Source organism: Apaloderma vittatum, unplaced genomic scaffold (assembly GCF_000703405.1).
Source record: "Apaloderma vittatum isolate BGI_N311 unplaced genomic scaffold, ASM70340v1 scaffold1398, whole genome shotgun sequence".
NCBI lineage: Eukaryota > Metazoa > Chordata > Aves > Trogoniformes > Trogonidae > Apaloderma > Apaloderma vittatum.
The window spans coordinates 22,995-46,497 of record NW_009730043.1 but is presented as its reverse complement, the minus strand read 5'-3'; the positions used below and the strand labels follow the sequence as shown (position 1 = coordinate 46,497).

Sequence of the window (23,503 nt, the reverse complement as noted above, 5' to 3'; positions counted from 1 at the left end):
AGCAGGAAACACACATTTTGTCACTGTTCAAGCTGCTTAATCTTGTTTAAAATATACTCCTGGCCAGGACTAATTTTAACTAGTGTCATTCTATGGTGCTTTTTGTGTAGTGCTTATTGCCAAGACAAAACTCACAAATAAGTAATATATTCTGTGATTTGAATTAAATCCCATGTAAGAAGAGATTTAGCTTTTCTGAGGATTTCTCGCTTTTACTTTTGCCTAGCTGTTAAAATTCCCATTTCCAAATTTTAACTCTGTAATTATTTGGGCACTCTGTTCCCTGTCATACCTACAAAGCAATTATTTTATCCAAGTCTGTGCCTATCAGCATACGTGTGCATGAATATGTGTGAACGCACAACGCTCTGTCTCTATGTAGCTACTCTTGCTAAGATAAACAAGACCAGTTCTCAAGGTAAAAATGCAAAACAACAGTCTGCTGTCTTCAAATCACAGACAGCTTGAGGCTAAAAGTGCAGCAGATGTGACTAGCAGGTTGTGATCACTAAGTCCCAGAGGCAAAGAACATCTACTAACAAAGCACAGTCAGGTACACAGAAGAAACCAGCAGAATCTTTCTGTCTCACACACAGTCTTACTCTCCCATACACAACAGATGTGCTTCCTCATCCTTAATGCTATGGTTAATCCAGATTCCCTCCTTAGGTCTCCTGGGAAATGTATTATGTTTAGTCTTAGTGAGTGTAAGGATAACTTTTTTCATATCTTCATAACATATGTAGAATAAATAGTTCACAAAATATGTTTTTCTGATTGTTTTAGTTTGCATTCTCTATTCAGGAAAACAGGAATAGGTTCACTTAGTATCTAATCTTTATTTTGAAATGGGTTCTGATAGCTAGCCTCCTGGTCTGTCATTTTTAACAATTACTTGCAAAATCTGGGTTACCACTCTAATAGCATAATACCAAGGAACTACTTCTAGTTCAAAGTATTGCCTGATACAGTGGTGTTTCATATAAAATACACATGTGCTTGAATCAAAAATATTGACATCTGTGGAGAATCAAAACAAAAAAGAGATTAAAACTTACTATGTCTTTCCAGTCTCTTTTCAGACGGACAAAATAAGAGGGTTGTATGTACAAATGTATGAGAACAGGCATATGAATATAATTTTCAAATTTTCTTTGGAAAATTCAAGAAATTTCTATCTAAAATGATGGAAGGACAAAATTCCTTGCTCAAAGAGAAACACATTCTTGTAATAAATTCTCAGTATGGATACTTAATACATGAATAAAGTATTCGGTTTTCTTTTAAGCATATGTACTGTTCTCTTCACATGACAGCGACAGGATGAATCAGTAGTGTATTATAGCAACTGTGCTGCTAATAGATATTATCCTTCTACTAAGTCCTGTTGTCATTGTCACTAAGAGGTTTTGAAAGCCTGTGGGGAGCAGCAGAAGCTGAATTACAGAAAAAAAATATAAAATATTATCATCCTAGCTCAAAGCCAGTAGTGCAGGAAAGATTACTGTCCTGAGATTTAACCTCATATTTGTAGACCTGCAAGGTCTGAATAATATAAACTAAGCCCAACTACCTGGATTTTTTTTTCAGTTGTCCTTTACATTGGACCTTTAAATTTTCTCCCATCGTTGTTGTAAATATGTTCATGTAAAGCTCTCCCAATCCATGCAAATCACTGGGTAGAAGATGAATGGAGAGTATTGTTGTAGGATTCACATTTTCAAGGGAAAACTGGGGAATTTCCATTATGCTCAAGCAAATTTATCCAAATGAAAGCATTGCCTAAATAATGTTTGAATAGTGTATAAATTAAACCATGAAAGTATCTAGTCACTCATTTTAATTGCTAAAATGCCTCAAGGGGGTTACATTAGATGAAGAACAGCCCTTGGAAGGTTTGTAATATCTCTCACAGGCAATACTGATAGCTAAGAGAACAGCAGCAATTACTTTTACACCTCACAGAGGAACAAAGTTCAAATAGAGATACAACAAATAAGCAATTCTTTATGTTAATAAAAAGATCTTAGAAGTCAAACACAGCACAGTTGTACATTACCTGAAAAGGTTAAAATTACCTGTAATGTAAATCTCAGTTTTGAATTTCCCCTCAGTTGGAGAAACACTGAAGTTCAAACACTGGTCTGATGACATTCTAGAAAGCAGTAGCAATAATTGTTTTCCTTTTGATGTATAGCTACTGCAGCAAAAGAAGAACTGATTCTATTAATTACTAACTAGAAAGCTGCTGTGTAGGTCTTTTTGTCTTTGTAGCCATCTGTTTCAAAATGAAGATAAAAAGTAGTAGAAAGTTATTAAAAAATGAAACCATTTCAAGAGATGCAAGTAACCTAAAATGTTAAAAGGCAGTAGTGGAGATTGAATGGAAATTTCATGTTTCATAGAATGGCCTAGGCTGAAAGGGACCTTAGAGATCATCTAGTCCAACCTCCCCTATCATGGGCAGGGACGTCACATCTCTACTAGACCAGGAAACACATGGGGACTGAGCAGGAATCGAACCCACGACCTCTGTGGTATCGTTGTTGACAGCACCGCGCTCAAACCACTGAGCTAACTGGCCCCCTAGAAATAATCACTGCGTGTTTCTGCCTGGTTGCGAACCGGGGACTTTTCGCGTGTGAGGCGAACGTGATAACTTCTACACTACAGAAACGCGTTTCTAGAAGTTGCTAGCTGAGCACAGTACGTTTATTGCACTAGGCCTAACAGAGCCAGGATTTATAAAAAGGATGTTTTAATTATATCTTACTGTAAAGACTATGCAAAACATTGTATCAAGTTAATATTTATAATAGAATCACTTTATAAAGAAACAAACGGATTTGTGGATCCTGACACAAAAGAGAAATGTTTACTTATTACTGACCTGTAGAGTCATTATATGTGATTAAATCCAGAATGCAAGACTCCATCTTCAGTTATGCATTAGCAGCAGCCTCTGACTCTGTTAAAAGTATCACTCACTAGTCCCAGGGCATAATTTATCTCAAAAAGAATGCACAGGTGAAAATGTGTTCTTAACCTCTTAAAGCCAGAATGTGGCTTTTGCATATAAACATATGTTTGTAGGAACATATGGGAACAAATACACATCAGTATGTAAAGTACTATTGTCACATCCTGTGACATAGTTGCTGAAATTCATCAAAAATTATGCTATGTTTCTTCACATTTAAAAACGAATGCTAAGATTACAAGGAAAAATTCATGTCTACTGACTTGTGGAGGAATTGACCTATGTTCATTACAAACAAAAAGGAAAAATTGCAAATTATAAAGCATAGACGTCTCACATCTGCAAAACATTGCAATTCTGTCATAGGATTTTCATCTGAATGCTTTGCTATTAGTTGCATCACCTGTCCGAGAAGGGATGGTTAAGAGCTCCAGCAGCTCCTGACGGCCTGTCTGAATGGTTGCCCTGCAATGAGAGTACTTGAGTTGGACTTACCAAAAATCTGATATTCACATGATTTTCCTCTCCACAAGTAGGGTGTCATAGCTATTTTTTGCAATTTCCTCTGAAGGAGTCTCAGAAAAAGTACTTGCTTCTTGATTTTCGGAATGCTGTATGGTTGTGGTGATTTGATTCTGGCCAGAAACCAGGTGCCCACACAGCAGCTCTATCACGACCCCATCTTGGCTAGACCGTGGGAAAAAATATGACAAAGGGCCCATAGTTTGAGATAAAGAGAGGGAGATCACCTGCATCTACTGTCCCGGGCAAGACAGACTCAATTTTGGGAAACCAGTTAAATTTATTAAAGAACAAATCAGAGAGGAGTGGTGAGAAATAAAAACAGATCTTAAAACAAAATAATAATAGCACCTTTCCCCTATCTCTCCCTTCTTCCCAGGCTAAACATCAATCCCAGTTTATTCATCTCCTTCCCCCAAGCGACGCGGGGGCACAGGGAATGGGTTTTACAGCCAGTTCATCCGATGTTGTTTCCACCGCTGCTCCTTCCTCCAGGGGAGGGATCCTTACTCTGCCCCTGGGCCATTGTGGGGTCCCTTTCAGCGTGAGTCCCCCACAGGGTCACAAAAGTCCTGCCACCCAACCTACTCCAGTGTGGGCTTCTCTCTCTCCACAGGCTACAGATTCTGGCAGGATCCTGCTCCAGTGTGGGCTTCCTACAAAGTCACAGCCCCCTTCAGGCATCCAATTGCTCCGGCGTAGGGTCCTCCACAGGCTGTGAATGGACATCTACACTTGGTCAGACCCACGTGCTGCAGGGATACAGCCCGCTTCACCATGTTCATCACCACAACCTGGGGGACTCTCTGCTCCAGCATCTGGAGCACATCTTCCTCTCCTCTTCACTGACCTTGCTGTCTTCACATATTCTTACTCCTCTGTCTCTCTGCCAGTTGTTGCTCTGCAATTCTTTTTCCTCATTTCTTAAATATGTTTTCATATTTAAGGTGTTCCTATCCTGTCATTACCAATAGGCTCAGCCTTGGCCAGCAGTCAGTCTGTCTTCAGAGCCAGATGGCATTGACTCTATCAGAGTTAGGGGAAGCTTCTAGCAGCTTGTTACAGAAGGCTCCACTACAGCTCTTCCCACCACCAAAATCCGTCCAGTCAAACCCAATACAATGCTGTAAGGGAATCTGAGATTAAAGGTAAGAACAAAGCCTGTAGGTTCCAGGAATCCCAGGATGAGCATACTGGGTAAGTGTTTGAATACTACATATGGAAGAAAGATGGGTGCATCACTGTGGCATTACTCAAAGACCTTCCACAGGGTACAGGAATAGGTATATGTTCATAGATGTCTAAATGTGTATTCATAAGAAAGCTTGGACTGCAGTGTTTCTGCTTGAATTTCTAAAATTCGTATGAGCATACCGTTATTCCTGAGCTCCACCATGGTGAAGGATGCCACTGATCTAACAGCTGTAGTGGTCTAAAACATTCACAGAATGAACCATGGAACAAGGCAGGAAAAGAGTGCAAGAGTGAAGATTGCCTCATACAGAGCTGCAGTGAGACAGGACTGCAAAAAGTCCCAGGAAATCATTGATGAGTATTGTTGTGTTGGTCATGCCTACTTCAGGATGTGTTTTCATCTCCAACACTTGCTAAAGATGCTGTAGTGGACTGATTCATGGATTTTGCCTTAAACAATTCTTGTTATTTTTACAATCCCCAGCAGTAGTTTCTGGCCCTATGTGGCAAACCGATGGAATGTTGTAGAGGGGCGATCCAATAAGGCTGTAAATGCCTCAAACAGCCCTGGCACTGAATATGTATATGGATTAGGAAATCTTGCAGAGGTGAGATGGCCTCATCTCTAGCATATCTTTCAAAGAGATAGGGCAATCACACATGTTACTGAGAATTACTGGAAACACTGAAGTGCCTTGATCTCCTACATGACATTCTCCATGTCTACACGTAAAAAAGAATGTATAAATGTGCGACACTTGAAGCAAGAGACAGAAGAAAGCAGACTGAAGAAGCATGTAGACTGAGATGAAGACAGCAAGAAGAAAAGTGCGGGAGAAGAAAAGATGACAGCAAGAGCATCCTTGAACACTTGTTGGCCCTCAATGCAGGAACCCGGACCAGTGCTCTCTGTCTCTTTCTCCTTCCTCCCCCACCCCTTCTTCCTCTCCTCCTCACACCTTTCCTTTCTCCTCTCTCACCAAGTAATACAAGGCCTATTATACTGCTTGCTTAGTTTATACTTAGTTTCTGTCTTGTAATCAGAAGTATAATGCTGCCTATTAGAAGTTGTTATGTCTTTTTTTCCTTGTTTTCATTAAGTAACATGCAGCTTGCTGTAGTTTATTGCATACCTAGTCTTTTCCTGGTTATCATTAAGTCATAGTTTATTATCCGCCCTAATGTGTCTTGTAACTATAACCAATTGTCAGGAGTCCAATCTATACATTGTGATAAATTAATAAATGTTTGTGTATGGGTCTTGAGACTTGTCTCACTGTTGTCCACGCCGTTGGCGTATTACGAATCTAAAAATCACTTGTCCCCCTCTCCTGGGTGGGACGTGAGAGATGCCTGGTCAGGGACTCAGAAAATCCGCATTCTTTCTAAATCTGCTACAGGCTTACTCTGCAACAGCAGGAGATCCTCTCATCTCTCTGTGCACCAGTTTCCTATCTGCAAATTAGAGGTCATGTTACCATAATTGACAAAGGTATTCCAAAGACAAGCGCATCAGTATATGTGAGACCATCAAATACTGCAGTGATTTTGCTAGTACTTAATCAAAGATCTGGATTTCCAACCACTGTCTCAGTTCAAGTGTAATAATTGTGATGCATCTCATCTAAGGAAGTGAGAATATGGTACATAGAAGGTTTGCAAGCGTATTATGCTTTGAAGAGTATATCTCTATTAATATTTATGAGCTTTCCTCTTTTTGTATATAATAGGCTTCAAGATTTAATAGTTAATAAAAACAAGCAGCTGCAAGTCACTTACCTTATGTGACATGGGATTAATTTAAACTGTTTAACAAAGTTTTCACTGTTTCTGAGATGCTACCTTTCCTCTTACCTTCCCATCTCTCAGAGGAATATCTACTTTTGTCAGGAGTCAAAACAGAAGGATGAAAAATGAGGAGACTTTACTTTAAAATAGACGGTATGTCGGAAGACATTACTTGCACAACACAGGAGGCACTGAGGCAAGAGAGTGGAATTGTCAGCCCCACATCGGCAGAAAAACCTTCAGCAGAAGGGCGACTAGTAATCACGCATCCTGAGTGAGTTAAATTGCTTTATGCATAGACACTATGCATGCCAGTTGGGAAGGCTTAAAAGTAAGGCCAAAGCTAAAAGTTGTAAAGTGAAAGTGACAGTAAGCTATTCAAATTCTCTTGTGATCTTTATGCTATGTTTTAACTACTAGAAAGATTTGGGTAATGAATTATCCATGGCTTTAAATTAGATGTAGGTTATTGAGCTTCCTAGTTATAAAGACTTTATGTGGTGCACTTCAATGTCTGACATAAGTTTGGACCAAATGCTGCGCCAGTTTTCTGGAACTCTCTCTCCCTCATCCTTTCCTGGTCACTCTGCAGTTTTGTATTTAAGAGGTGTTATTCTAAATCCTTGCTGCTATATCCATTTGTATTAACTGCAAGGCCAGTATTGCATTTTAAAATGACATAGACTACACTTTAGGTTAGCTGTAAACAGGTTTCATATCTAGAATCAACAAGGAATCCTACAGTGAAATTTCATGTTCTCATTGTAAACTGTGACTGGTTTCTTTTGAACTAGAGTTATTTTCAGTTATAAGTAATTTCTTTCTGTAGTTCCAACTTTTTTATCCAAGGTCATCTATTCAAACTCCTTTTTATACATAAGTAGTGAGAAATACTAATGAATCAGACCTCAGACTAGGACCATTTATCAATATGCGTATTAATTCTGTATCATGAAATGTGAAGCTATTCAATAGAAAACGCATTGGATGTGATCTGTCACTGTCTTATTTTTATGGAGCAAATTTAAGATGTGTTATAAAATTAGGCTTACATCTTTTCTTCTCACACTCTCCTTTTTTCTCCTTTTTCAATCTAAGAAGATGGACAAAAATTGAAATTTTTAGAATTCCTAAATACTACATTTGAAATATATGAACACCTCAGAACAGGTTTTCATGTTAGGTTTTATCTAACATGCTGATTTGCACGTGTTTGATGATGCCAACCCAAGATTCATGTGATATCCTGTGAAGTTCTCAGGTACATTTTTTTTGTCTTTAGCCATCACTTGTTAAAACTCTTCCTGAAATGGAAGATTAGAAACTTTACAGCTATTACAGAGCTTGCCACATTGTCATTAATGACAGTGATAATTAATACTATTAATAGTATGCCATGGATGGGTATAGGATGAAAACCCATGGCATCAGAAAATCCATTGATTTTTCAGGATGAAAAACCATGGCATCAACACATGCTATGCTTGAAGCATGTTTTTGTATGGTTTAGATTTAAAATAAAATAAAATAAAATAAAATAGATTAATCTAGAAATTGCTTCAGAGAAAAGAGGGGTTATTGTGATTTTCCTTCTCTCTCTTTTTGTTTATATTTTAAAGTCTTAATGAGGAGTTCATCCTTCTGCACTGGAAAAATGTCAAGCTGAAAAGATACACTGTAGTTTTCTACTACTTATAATCAGAAGCAATTCACAGACAGGAAAATGTTTTATGAAACCTGAGTTTGATTTCCTAAGCTTTGGAGAAATTAAAAATATGTTCAAAGCAAACATACTCTGGAGCCTGAGAGAAGTATTTTCCAGTGACTTACAGTCTTCTGAGATCTGGTGATTCAAGCTTGGAGCATGGGGAAGAAAGGAAGGAAGGAAGAAAGCAGAAAGTTTAACCACCCACAAATTAAACCTACTTTGTGAAACTAATCTAGATAAACCAATATACATTATGAGCATTTTATATTCATTTTTGTATGTGTAAACTAAAGGCACTAGGAATTAAATGTCCCATGTAACATAGTAATTGATCATTTGCATCCAGTTTAGCCTGAAAGGTAAGGAAGAGTGTTTGAGTCAGATGGCTTTATATGAAAGATGTATCAGCCTCAGAGAAACCAAACTGTGTCTTATTTTTTGATGTCAGTCACAGACACAATGTAAAAAAGGTAAGTCCCCTCAAGCGGCAAACCAAGGCTCTTCTTCATGATGTTCTTTCTATAAACTAATATCTGTCACCTATTATTTCACCTAGGTCTGTTTCCCAGCAACAAGAAATACTTGACTGCAGAATAGCAACCTTGCATCTGCTGATAAAGATCATGCTCCTCTGAGACACGGACAATTTCCTCTAAGAAGCTGAATTTTGCCTTTCTGTAAAACATTCATGAGCCCTTCCTTTGTGCTTAGTAGGCAGAGATTGATCTTCAAAGACATAAACCTGAAAAGGAGACAGAGAACATCAGAAACTGGATCCTGCAGGCTTTTCTCCATTGCATTTGTAAAGTCTGATCAAAAGGTACAGAAATAGCTAAGGCAGCATATAGCTAACAACAAGTGTCCGTAGATTTTACCGTTGTTTCCTGCACCCTATACTTCTCTGTCCCCAGACGCTGTGAAATAAATTAACAGAATGGTTAGAGAAGACATAATGTTTTCACCACTGTTTTTTTTTAAGTTTTCAGTCAGGGTATTAAGATGAAATAAACACATATCTTGCTTTTTAAAATTTATTTCTGTTTATCTAGTACATTAAATAACTCAGAAGTTTGTTGTTCCTCTGCATCCATTTTTAAGTACAACAAAGGAAGATAAATCCCAGAAAGTGGAAGAAGAGAAAGGAATTATCCTAAATAAGGCAGTTCAGAGTTTAACTCTACTAATCTCCACTTTTTAAAGTCACAATAACACACAAAACATGTTACAAAACTGTAAATCTTTATAAGTAATGCTGTTATTCTGTCAACATATTTGCAGTCTCAGAAGACAAACAACCAGTGAAGAGACAGTTTTCTTCAGCTTGAAAGTTTTGGATGCAATGTGTTTATTCTGGTTCTGCACAGATGACAAAGCAAGCTGGTTTTTTATTTATTTTTTTTAAAAAATTATAGCTTTAAATCTGCAACATTTCAAAGAAAAATCTGAGCGAGACACAAAAAAAGAGCTTGTTAACATTTAAATGAAACTAGATGCCAAAATTTGTCTAATTGCCACTTTATAATCAGGCCCTAATTCCCTGACCCAAAACCTACCAGTCTGTACAGATTACACTAGAAGATCTGGACCAAACTTTGCAATTTTTGTGGCAGGAATTTCAGCCCAGAATTTGATTAGAAAGCCATTAGATTACTGAAGTTTTTATCAATAAGCAAAGGTTAAGACACTTTTTAATTATTTACAGATCTGTCAGTGCCTCACGTAGCTGCCTTCTCCTCCCACGAAAGCAAACTTAGGAAAGACGTGATTACCAAGCTCCCATAATAGAGTTAAAAGGCACAGCTAAGAAAATATTTTTTCTTTCACATATTGAAGAAGTAAGTACTGTTTCTTATCACTTATTTTATGCAGACATGCCCCCTGTAAACCTTTCTTTCATGTGTACAGACATTTTACTGAATCAAGTTTGACACATATTTCCAGTGGATTTCAGGTCACCTTTTACATTTCAAAGAATCCACATGATTTTTTTTTTCTTTAGTTAGAAATCCAAATTTAAAACTGAGTCAAGCTCACATACTGTATTACTTGCTACCTTCATTACCACTGAACCTGTTATGCCCTGCAGTATTTTGTGACCAAAGGAAACTGCAGGAAGTGCCCTGCCTGAAGCTATTAGAAGATTTGAAAATAACAAATAATAAAGTTCACCAAGACTCTGTATACTTGAGACTTTAAAAAAGGAATCAGTCAAAGGCAGGGACCAGGGGAGGGTGACAACAACAAAAATCTCTGAGCAAATAACCTTCAGATAACTTAATAAAAAAGCAGAAAAGAGTATCTAGCCTTAGAAGTACTAACAGTTGAATAATAGCTAACCAAGTGCTGTTTTCATGTAAGCAGAGTTGCAGAAGAATAGCACCCATATTGCTAATTTAACTGTTGAATGGTTTTGTCCTTAACAGCAGACTTGAGTTTCTCTGACAGGGTGGATTCCATAGCTGCTGTTGTAAACAGCTTCTGAATTAATATCGCTGAGACTAAGAAGCACTTAGGGAAACTTCTGGCCTAAAAATACTAAAACGTGCAGCTGTGAAAATGTGTAGGTAGCAGCACGTGTGGTATCCAACAGGTGAAGTGGCATGTGTTCATGTGCATGAGGGAAGAGACATCTCTAAGGGTAGATGTGTGGTTTGCAGGAGGTACCTACAGACACATTTGAAACGTGTTAGGCTTAAGGGAGGAAAATACAATGACTTACAATCCTCTGTCTTTTGCAAGCTATTGTTATAGAAAGCTCAACTGTATTGAAAATTTGCTTTTTATCTTGCTTTTCTTGTTTTCTCTTTGTTTGGGTGTATTTTTCTGTTCATGTTTCTTCAGTGATGTTTTGGATTGTGTTATTGTTTCAAAAGACACTTCAACAAAAAGTAAGACACCATCTGCCCAAAACTGTTGTACCTGTAATTTTTTTCACAATTATACAGCAGTGCTGAGGGAGGACTCTTTCCTGTACTTAGAAATACTCTTTGCTCTTACAAAATTACAGTCTTTTAGATAGTTATTGTACTTTTATGGAGTTTTTTCCTTCCAGATAACATGTTCAACCAAAGAATTTTTCTTTTTTTACTTAAAGACTACTTTTTTCATCACTTTTTACCCATTCTAAATTTATCAACCACTCTAAGACTAACTGTTGTCGCCTATCTATTTTTCTTCACCTCTTAGTGGAGATGACACCTTTCTATCATACAGAAATACTTTGTACTTTTCTCAGCAAATGACCTCCATAGACATTTCTCTACTTAATATTAGGTTCATATTTTCTTTCTAATGACATAAAAAGTCTTTACAATTCCATCTATTTCTGATTTAGAAGCCTACTTTTTTTTTTCTTTAAGAACATAATAAATAAGTGTAAACAACACAGTAAAGATCACAATTTCATTTCAGGTTGATAGCAGTTCACTGATATTTTCACCTGATAGCAGTTTTTCACCCAGCTGTCCATCAGTTTTACTTGCAGTAAAAAAATCAAAAATTCCTCTGTTACACAAGATTCTTACTTGAGTAAGCATATATCTTATCAAATAATTGTTTTCTGCTAGCTAAATTAGCTATTCTATGATATCAGGAAACCAGACTCATGAGAAGGAATTTGTCTTGACAAATCTATATTGTAGATTTTTCACCACTTTGTTGTTCTCTAGATTTTACACTTTCATAGTGAGAAGTTTTTCATTGTCTCAAGTTCATCATTTAAGTGATTATAGCTGTATCTGGCAGCTCTTCTTGGCCCATTTTCCTCTCAACAGAACATTCATGTTCATAATCTCCGTTGCATGGGACTAGTTTATAAATTTTGCAGTGTAATGATTTCAATTAAATGATTTGATGATTCTGCAGCTTAAAAAGAGGGCAATATACTTTTAAATTTTTATTACTGTTTGATAAGATTTAAAAATAAATTATTTTTATCAATTCAAGGCTTTTCTGAAACTTAGGCAAAATTATTCCAGGGTAATTTTTTTTTTTACTGTTTGAATAGTAAAATGAAACCTGATATTTGCACTTAGACTGCTTCTGTATAGGAGCTGACCATCATACACAGAGAGATACATGACAAGGTACAATTCAGAGTGCCAATAATCTGCTTCTGGTACATAATTAATAGTTTTCTGTTTCTTACTAACACAATGGTAGTTCCTGTAAGATCATCAGTTCAATGTGCAAGAATTATTTAAAAGCAGATCCAATGCAGAAAGTTTTGTTCTTCTGCCATGTTTTTTATTCAATTTTCATATCAACAAAGACACAACAAAATGGTAGAAACAGGTTTATTCACAAGCATACACGTGTTCCAAAGACAGTTTTCCGTTTTAGCACTTATTTACAACCTTGTCCATTGCTTCTCTACCTCATTCTGTGCATGTATACTACACTATAAATAAAAATAAAATAAGAAAAAATTTATTCTTTGTTGTCAGAAATCAACAACATTTTACAAAGAAGATTTATCTGTTGCATGGACTACATATTTTGCCAACTAGTCTGTCACCCACGGTATTATTAGGGGCACCCAAGAAACATCAAAAGGCTGAATGTAACAGAAAGACTTATTTAAAAGTTAAAATATTTAATACTTACATGCCAAAGACCGTAATTTGTGGTGGCATTTGACAGTGTGCTGGTAGTTTGAACCTATTAAGTGCAACTGATAATATCACTCTTTTTTTCTCTCAACATCTACCTGTCATGTGGCAAGCATTGTTTCTTGTTCAGGCAGAAAATATCTTCAACACATGGATTTGAAATGACTGTGCAGAGGTAAACTTTAATCAGACATTTTGTTATGTCAGTATTATTGCCGTATTTATTTACATAAATCATCAACATTTATGCAGAAATAAAATCCTTACCATTCAGTTTGGAACTTCCTTTCTGTAAGCAATCTGAACATCCAGGAAAGACTACTGTGGTGGGAATATTGCTAATGCTTACAAAGAATATTGGTCAAGTGTGTCTTATACAACTCCAGAACATGTTATACATCATGGTAAAAAATTATGTGAAATCTGAAGGAGAGTAGGGAGGGACAGGAAAATATTATGTTGACTCTGGAGATCTTGTCTTCCATGTTATGAAAAATGTGTATCAAAAAGCAAAATATGTAACAAGAAAACAGATGGAGAGCTCCTCTTTTTTTTTTTTTCTTTCTCTTCAGCTCTCGGCTTTCAGAACTGTCACAACTTTGTTAAAATAAGGACTTCACAAGAAATGGAGCGGAGGTTTCCCTACCTGTCTCAGTTTAATAAAAAGTAAGTTTTTGATATTATGTTAGTCCAGTTTTGAAAGCCATCAGTGCTTTGTATGTCAAATTTGCTATCTTCTGATATATTTTTTTCAACTATAAATAGTACTTTGGACACATGCTGTATCTCAAGGCTTTGAATTTTACCCTTTACAACAAAATTAAAATACAAATAACATTCATAATAGTTATAGTAAGTAAATCTAAACAAACAAGTTGAACCTAGTTTTATGCTACAACGCCAGCTATTTTTGGTGGTCTAAAGAACATAAAACTTCATTAAGTAATGGCACAATAAGTTTTGATACTATTAGTTATTTAAAAGGATGACTACAAAGAAGAAAGACTTGGAGAAAGTGACTTTGTGAAAAACAAGATTGGGAAAAGTGATAGATGGGATGAGAAGAATGCATACCATGGCATTTAATATCACACGTTACAAAATTCAAAAAGCTCTGCAGAACTGCATTTGGTCGAAGAAGTGTATAACTATATTTCCGAACTCTCCATGAGTTTCAGAGCAAATTTTAAAGCTGGGCATTCAGTAAGAAAGATTCAGAGACAATGATTTCTCTTAATATATGTATTCACAGTGATCTAAAATAAAATTATACAGTGTTCCAAATGTAGGGGGCAGAGAATGTTATTAAAAACAACTTCTCTGATGTACAAAAACCTAAATATTGTCTGAAAGAGTTTTGTAGAATTTTGTTGTAATTTATAAACAAAAATTGTATCCAAATTAGCAAAATCTAAAAATGTAAAATGTGACGAAATATTAAAACGTAGTCTTAATATATTCATGAATTCAAGTGTTCAAGACATTTGGAAAAACAATGTTCTTAAAGTATATTGAAGAGAGAAAAGTCTTCTAAGTCTGAGGAATAAGAAGTGTTCCTGTCCACTAGGGGCTTGAGAAATACAGAGATGAGAATTGTCTTCCGTGGATTTAAAAAGCAACCATGTTCCTTTTCTGTCATTGAAGTTCTTTGTTATTATTCATATGTACCACTTATACTTTTTTTCTCCAAAAATATAGTTATATACTCTATGGAAGTTGAGGTGAATTTTAGGTTATATGTCTATTTCTGACACAGATGCCTCCTTTCTCTGTCTTCGGTTACAATCTCTTCTCCTGATCCTAAGAGTTTTTTCCCAAGGCATACATGGTTAAGACTATACTATTATTACTCACCTCAATTGTATTTAAAAGCTGGACCAGAAGCTCATGTAGTCAAACATGATGCAAGCCTATTGTTAAATGAATGTGACCACACAGGAAGCTCAGTCTGGCTTCAGCAAGACCAGGGACAACGTGACAACATTCTCATCCTTACCCTTGACCCTCTGGGTACTATTTTTATCTTTGGTTTTTCACTTTCTCTAGACACACATTTAATTTTGGACGCTTAATCGACATTAACCACCACTGTTAGCAAGTAGTTATCTTAAAACATTTTATGCAGAGCATACTTTATCATTTGTCATCTTTTCCACCAACTGCCTGAATTTTATTCATTTTAATTTGGAGACTAGAAGAGCTGAACCTGAATGTATAAATACTATTGGTCAAAGCTGTCACTAGCTTCTTTAAGAAACAAAACATGACACAATTCTGTTTTACTTTTTCCATGTTTGAGTAAAACTAACAAATGTTCTTCATTGCTTACATTCTTAGCATCTTCCTCTGCTGTTAACAAAAGCACAAAACTAAACTGATCCACCACCAAGATCTAGAAAACAGCACAATGGAGAAATGTTTAAGAAATATGTCTCTTATATTAGCCTAAAGAGCAGAAAAACCCCAGCAAATCTCTTTTCTTCTTTGTAACTCAATGTCTCTAAATAATACTTCTTTCTTATAGACACTTTCATACCTAGATGGAGTAGTATTACATATTATAAAGAAATTGTTAGACTCCACTGTTATTAAGTGCTGACAGATACCGTTTTAGAATCCTGCTAGTCACATACGGGAACTTCTTTCTAATAAAATTTTTCTGTAACTAATATGGTTATCAAATATTAAAGCAGAATTGAATCAAAAAGAGTTTCTGCTTGTTGGAAGAAAGAAAGAACACATTAAATGAAATGCTAAGCAGTCTTATTAATAGGAAACCTGTTAAAATAACGCATATGCACTGTGTTATTGCCCACAGTGTGTGCTGTCTTATTTGTTCTATATTATTCTCCATTCCACAGCTTGGAAGCAATTTACTGACAAGGTATTGCTGATTTTTTTCATCCTAATGCATTTAGTAAAGCAGAGACAGCATTTTGCTAATTTTGGTCCTTGATTTTTATTTGCACATAAAAAAAGCTATGTTAAAAGAACACGTTAGGGCTGTAAAACAAAGCAATAAGAAACGGTAAGTTGTCCCTACAGAAGAAGCTCTTGTATCCTGTAATAATAGTAGTAGTAGTAGCAGCAGTAGTAGTACTACTCCAGTAATACTGGAGAAAATGTGGTAATCTTCCTAGCTTCATGCCAGGAGCAGTTGAATTTATTTTCCTGTAGGTTTTGGGTATTTTGGGTGAGGGTTTTGATCATTTTGCCTGGAGTACCAGACTTAATGTTTCAATCAAAATGGCTGAAGTACTGTTAAGTAAAAATAATGAAAAGAATGTCTTGTAATCGTTCAAGCAATCTTAATGCTAGTCTCTTTTTCATTAAATGGTCACGAAAAGCCTAATGTTTTTTGAAAGTCAAATGACTGATAATGGTAATTCACTGTCATCCAATAATCTCAGGACAGTCATTAGTGAAGTATATCTCACATAATGCCTGGAAATGAGAATGCTGTTTCCTCACCTTAGTGCTAGGGCACAGGGACGCAGAAGATTGCAGAGAAGTTTTCTCACAGAAGTGGAAACACAGTTCAGATAGCCTCACTCAGTATTTGAGCCACAAGAAACCATTCCCTTAATAAAAGCACAAGGCTAGTTAATCATATAAAAGACGGAGAAAGTCAAGCTGAGACAATAATAAGAGTTTTGCAGCTGGTGTGAGATAGGCTAAATGGAGCTTGGAGAGGAAAATTGAAAGAACAGAGACTTGTAGGAAAACTAAATATGCAGGACTGCTGACAATTCGTACCTGTAAGGCGGAAGAAGTCCCAGAGGGAATTAGGGAGAACTATTAGATGATGATGAGAAAAATTGTTCTTGCTACAAGAAATACTGTTAAGAACTCACCTGAGACCAAAGAAATATATATGAAGTATGTCTAGTAACAGGAGCAAAGGCAGCCGCATACAGACCCTGCTCTCGTGAAGGGACAGATCATCACCAATTGCGTGTAGAGAAGGCTCCAGGTAACTTCATTCAGGAAAACACTTTCCATGACACTGTTAACCTTAATTCTGCAGAGCTGTACAATGAGAAGTAAGTTAGATGCCTGTGCAATGCTGCTGCTGTAGCTCAGAAAGGAAATGCTTTTTAGTGGCACAAAATGCTGGCAGAAAAATCACAAATCACTGACTGCAAGTTAGACATCACCTAAAGCACTTCAGTGGAAGGCTTTCCCCATCACTGGAGACATGGCAAAATTACAAATGTGCCCATAATCAACGTAAATCAAACATAGCTCCCCTGCAGTCATTGGAAATTCAGGTGGGAAGGACTTGTGTGCAAAAATATTTTAGCCTTCTTGAGAAGACTTGAAATTTCAACATCCAGGGCTTAGCCCTCATATATCACTGCTATGGAAAAATAGCAATTAATTTTAAAATCAGCTAAGCACAGACAAAACAGCCTGACCTTTAAGATCCAAATTATGTTGCTTTATATTGATTGCTAAAAAGAACTTTTCTTCATATTTGGCAAATCACTTGTCAAAACACAGTCTAGAGAGAACAATATGTGATAAAAATATAATTTTTATACAGTTTCCATGTAAAACAAAAAGATTTTTTCTCCTTTTGTAAGAACTGAACCATTTGCTATTACGAGAATAATTTTAGCTTCTTTTAAGAACGAAGAATTCAGTTAATCATGCACAATAACTTTCAAATAGACCCCCAGGTGGGAAGGATTTAAAATAAATACAGAAGACAAAGTTTTTCTATGAACAGAAGGAGCAACAGAGCTTATATTTCAGAGGGTTTGAGTGCACTTCTTTGTAACCTACTCCAGAAAAGACTCACATCATTCTGCTCCATGACTCCATACACCACCTCTCCCTCCTGCATTTTGCAGAACTGCTGATCTATGTATATCCCTCTACAATGTTTTTTTTTAAGCAGATACCTTACATCCACATTCTGCATGGCTGGGTCCGTCTCTTCAGTGTGTCTTGTTATGGCTTTTACTTCATCTGAGAAAGGTTTGTGTCTCTAACCTTCAACTAGCTCTACATAGTCCGAAGTTTGATGGTATTTTTGAGGTTTATTTGCTTAATACAACTGCAAAAGTGTAGTTTTCAGTGGAAACCAGGTTAGAGATAACTTTTTCTTGGGCTGCAGTGGGCTGTATTTTGGCTGTAGAATGTAAAGATCCATCATTGGAAATACCTTGGCGATAAGAGGATCTTCTCAGTCAGCTGAGTTCTTAGTGGAGAAGAGGACCACACCATAGAAAGTGTTTATGGCAAACGACTTTGTGTATCCTACATACAGAGCTGCTCCAAGAATCCCCAGATTGCTGCTACTCATTTCAGCGAATGACTGGGTTTTGCCAATGAAAGTTCCTAGTCATCATATCTGGCACAAGAGGGAAATATAGATGAGAGCTGACTGTTGTTGGGCATCTGCAATCATACAATCAGCCCCGTCAGCACAGATTCGGGTGGCCTGTGCAAGAAAATGGGAATATGTCTTAATTTTACAGATGTCTGTGTTTATGTCCCTGTGCTGTTCCCCAGCCTCTGCTTTGTCATTGATGCAGCCACACATTTGCCTTGCCCTTGTCATCACTTAGGACTGTTTAAAATGTCACCCTGCCTTGCTGCTGAATAACAATACATACAGAGATAAGAATTTGATTAAAGGATGCAAAAAGGGAAATGTACGCCGCATTTCTACATCTCTGCATTCTGTAGCAGAAAAGCAGTAATACTGATACGCAAATACCTATGTAATGCCTGAAATAATAGGCACAGATAGACTATAGGAATAAAAATCACTGGGGAAATTGATAGTCAGTGCATCCCAAAGGTTATTATATGGAAGAAAAGAAAGAAATAAATCATAAACATTACATTATAAAAAATGAATATTTCATGGTGATTTAACAGATATGGCCAAATGTTTCCTTTAGGAAATTCTCTGAGTTTTATATTATCTCTACCAGAATATTTTAAACACATTTTTAAACAACACATGCTAGCTGTTTTTGCTAAGTGAGCAAATGAATTCTTCTAATTTCATTTGCTAAATAAGTAATTTTATAGCCTATTTGGTAAAGAAGCCAAGTTTCTGATTGTTTTACATAATGGACAGAAGCTGCTGACTATTCTCTAAATGAGGTAGTGAAATTGCCTATTGTTCTGGAGAAGCAGTTTTTCAAAATCATTCTAACTTACGTATTTGCTGGCTGAGCCTATTCAATTTAGTCATAGAACAGCTTTCAGAAAGTTGCAGACAGGAAACATATTTACACATAGCTTCTGTGTAATGATTCATACAAAATCTAAGCAATTGTTCATATCTCATATCTTACACACATACTAGAAGAGATTAAATGTTGTGCCTTAGCTTGCTGTAGTATTCGTATAGGATGAACAGCTTTTAAGAACATGGCAGACTTAATCCAAAGATGCAAAAAAACCCTTTTTTTTTCTTTCATAGTTCTCATTATACATTAAAAAAAACTCTCAAAATTTCATATTCACAAGATTTGAATTAAAATAAAATAATGTAAGAAATAGTGTGACATTTCATGTCAAAAATCTGTCAGAGATTTCAATATCATGAACATCAACCTAGGCTTTAAAAAAAATATATATTTTTTTCAGATCAAGTTCTTAATCTTAGTTTAAGGTTGCAAACCAAACATAAAAGAAACATACAACTATAGCAACATTTAGGGTATACATAGTAATTTCAAGCAAAATTTAAATCAAACTTTCTTGGCACTACCCCTCTGCAGCAGGAGAGGATGGCAAGATCAGGAATGGCAACAATCATTCCCATAATGGACCATTGGGAATGTGTGGAGCTCTACCTTGGGATGGGTCAGGAGTCAGTCAAGAGTTTATGGATCAAGATTAGCAGGCAGGCCAATATGAGTGTCATTGTAGTTGATATCTCCTCAGACCACCTGGCTGGGAAGAAGTAGATGAGATTTTATTCAGACAACTACCTGAAACCTCATGTTCACAAGCTGTGGTCCTCATTGGACTTTAACCACCTTGATAATTGCTGGAAGGACAGTAGAGCAGGGCTCAAGCAATCTGAGGGATTTCTTTAGTGCATCAATGCCAACTGCCTGACACAGGTAACTGAGAAGCCAACAAGGAAAGGTGCTCTGCCAGACCTGGTACTTAATGAAGAAGTAAGAATTGGTGTGGGAGATGGAAGTTAGAGGCAGAATTGGCTGTACTGACCATGGGATAGTGTAGGTCAAGAACCTAAGGCCCAAAAGCAGGAATACAGTTCTGGATTTCAGGAGGGCAGACTTCAATGTCTTCAGAGATCTGCTTCAAAGAATCCTGTGGGATATCCTACAGAGAAGACATATAGCAGCATCAACTGATAATCAGGGGCCACCTATTCTGAACTCATGAAAAGTCTATCCTGATAGGTAGGAAATCAGGCAAATAAAGCAGAAGGCATGCATGGTTGAGTAACCTAACTCATGGATGCGTGACCTAACTCTGATGTAAAAAGACAAGAGTATGAGAGTGAAGCAGAAGCAGGTGACACAGGAGAAATATAGAGTTGATATCTCATCTCTCAGAGATGAGGTCGAGGCTGATGTAGATTTGAATCTTGCACACACACTGAGAGACCACATGAAAGGTTTCTAGAAATATGTAAATGACAAAAGGAAAACTAGAGAAGTTTTGGGTGCACCGGTGAATGAGTATGGGGAACTGGTGACTCAGAGAGATTCAGAGAAGGCCAAGATATTTAATGCACTGAAAAAGTGTTCCTAGAAATATTACAGTTACTTTAGTGATGCCTCTTGCAGCTACTCAGAGATTTATACAAATGGTAGGGCTTACATTAGAAAAATACAAAACTATTCAGATTATCAGAGCAAATTTATTGCAAATTTTGTATTTTAAACTATTTCTTTACTGCCTTACATATGGCCATGGAAGGTTTCACAGTCATCTTTCAAAACTTTATGCAAAGATGCATAGAAAGTCTTTCACCATTTCAGAGCTGGGGAAAGTCAGAAACACAGGAAGAAAAATCACTGAAATCCAAAACCCTTGGAGATTTCACTATCTTGTAAAAAGTTCTTGTTTGCAAGGGACAGAAGCTTTTGCAATGCTTATATGCACTTGTGCACATCAGTCTGCAGAAGAAAACCTTTGAAGAAAGCCAACATGTTTTGTAGCACAGTCAGTAAATATATTTATAAGAGAAGAAATTGAACATCTGTAGATGTATGGAAGTTCATCATGTGGAAAACACCATTTACCAGTAATAATAAAAATCCAGTCATTCCTTAATACACTCAGCCTTTTCTTACTGTATAGATAGCATCCTGAGAAATAACGAAGCATCTTCCTATGCAACAGAAAAGCAAACTATGTAAGAGATGAACCCTCTTTCATAACACGTCTGTAGATTTTGGGATTAACAACTGGTAAAGGAGCCTTTTAATTACAGTTCATTGATTTGAATAAAGCTCAGCGCAGACATTTGCAGATTGCTGTTTACTTACAGAAACTGGTGGTCTAAATATGGAATATTTTAGTGATATTTAGATTATTATTATTTGTAGTAAATTGTATGTAAAACTAGGTCACAAGAATAACATGTATTCACATGAATGAAGAAATAATAGCAGAATGACAGGTCTAGACCTTAGCAGAACAGGATTTATGAAGTATATGTCTTTCCAAGGTACCAAATAACTCTTTTCAATCAAATATGCAGGTCTTTTAGAGGAAGGAAGTCTCACTGACTTCCCTCATTAACAGCAAGAAGCAGGTTTAGCAGACCAGTAGATGTATTTTCTTGAAAGAAAAATTAGGAGTGACTAGTGAGAGTTTTATCCTGAATGCTGCACAGGTCATAAGAGATTTTAATGAGTGTCAAATTCCATTTTTTACGTTCTGCAGACATCGGTAGACAATTCATTGCCTCTGCTGTCTTGCATTGTAATTGTCCATGGTAATTGAAGACAGGACTGTGTTCACAGGGAGAAAAATAGTTACTTAGGAAGTGAGAAGCTGTTCTGCTTGTTGTGCAAATCACAGCAGCAAGCCTAAAATGAACTCTTTTCAACAGATAACGAGCACAGAGAGCATTGTGATGGGGAGTATTTTACACTGATTTCCTTTGCAATTCCCATCCATGGCAATTTTACAATATAAAAGCCTTAAAAATGTTTACTCCAAATTTCCAAAGCTATGCTGCTTTTGAAAGATGTACACAAGTAAATCAGCCCCCTGTGGTTAAACCAGACACAGAAAAGATAAGTCATCTCTCCTTCTGTACAAAATCTTAGAATAAATCACTGATTCCTATGTGAAAAGATATACGAATAACGCATATACAATGACTGTATAAATCATCTTTCCCTCAGGGAAGAAAAAACACTGAAGCTAAAAACCTGGGATGCATCACCAGCAACTGATGTTCCAGATTATCTTCACCAAAGCCTTCATGCTATTGACTGGGGTATCCTTTTCCCAAAAACTTCAGCCTTTATTTCATGTGAGTCTTTCTTATGGTGGGATATGATAGAAAACAACATGTATAAGGGAAAATTGAGACCTCTTCCACACTTCCTTCTGGCATTCACAGCAAAGTCCTTGACTTTCTTCTCATGGACAATATTCCTCTTATGCCTAGACCTGCCTTCTCTGTGGACTCAACATGCTGCTATTCAAATCCTCTGTTACTGTGTTTACTGGAAATCCACAGCAGCTGAGAGATTGGGAAAGGAGTGTGTCAAAATTCTGGATAGTTATCTAAAAACCTAGCTGTTTTTTTCTTTTAATCTTTCATTTGTCCAATATATTTAGATTTGCAATATGAAGCAGTAATTCCAGCTTTCTATGGAAAACAACTTTTAACCTTCTGGTTAGGTACTGTCCTGTATACTGCATCGGCTATATTGCTAAGCAAAGTGGAGTGCCATTTGGATACAGACAAAATTTAGAAGAAATAAAATAATAAAATTGTATAGGACTGCTAACAAAATGATGAAACAGTAGTAACTTAGTTAATTGAGGACAGAATATGTAACTCTGAGGTGTTTATTTCTTTATATTTATTTACTGATATGAATATTTCAGAAGAAAAACTAAAAAATCTCATACCCTGATCAAGAAAATATGTAGTAGCAATTAAAAATACAATACAGTTTTAGGCCCCTCAGTTCAAGAAGGACAGGGAACTGCTTGAAAGAGTCCAGTGCAGAGCTATGAAGATGATGAAGGGAGTGGAACATCTCCCATATGAGGAAAGGCTGAAGGAGCTGAGTCTCTTTAGTTTGGAGAAGAGGAGGCTCAGGGGTGACCTCATAAGTGTTTATAAAGACGTTAAGGGTGAGTGTCAGGACAGAGCCAGCCTCTTCTCAGTGATGACCAATGATAGGATAAAGAGCAATGGATGCAGGTTGGAACGTGAGAAGTTCCATGACAACATGAGAAAAAACTTTTTCCCTGTGAGGGTGACAGAGCCTTGGCACAGGCTGCCCAGGGAGGTTGTGGAGTCTCCTTCTTTGGAAATATTCGAAACCTGCCTGGACACGTTCCTGTGTGACCTACTGTAGGTGATCCTGCTCTGGGAGCGAGGCTTGACTAGATGGTCTTTCGAGGTCCTTTCCAGCTCCTGACATTCTGTGATTCTGTGATATCCAGATAACTACCTGATGGTCAGCGTTTGGGTCCTAATACCTTAAACAGAAAAAACCCACA

At 36.7% G+C, this 23,503-nt stretch overlaps 1 non-coding gene across 1 annotated transcript; it reads right to left on the bottom strand.

Annotated features, from left to right (window-relative positions):
* Positions 1 to 2,604: 2,604 nt before the first annotated feature.
* TRNAV-CAC lies at positions 2,605 to 2,677 on the bottom strand. Its single transcript has one exon. It is a non-coding gene; the product is annotated as a tRNA-Val (tRNA).
* Positions 2,678 to 23,503: the final 20,826 nt, after the last annotated feature.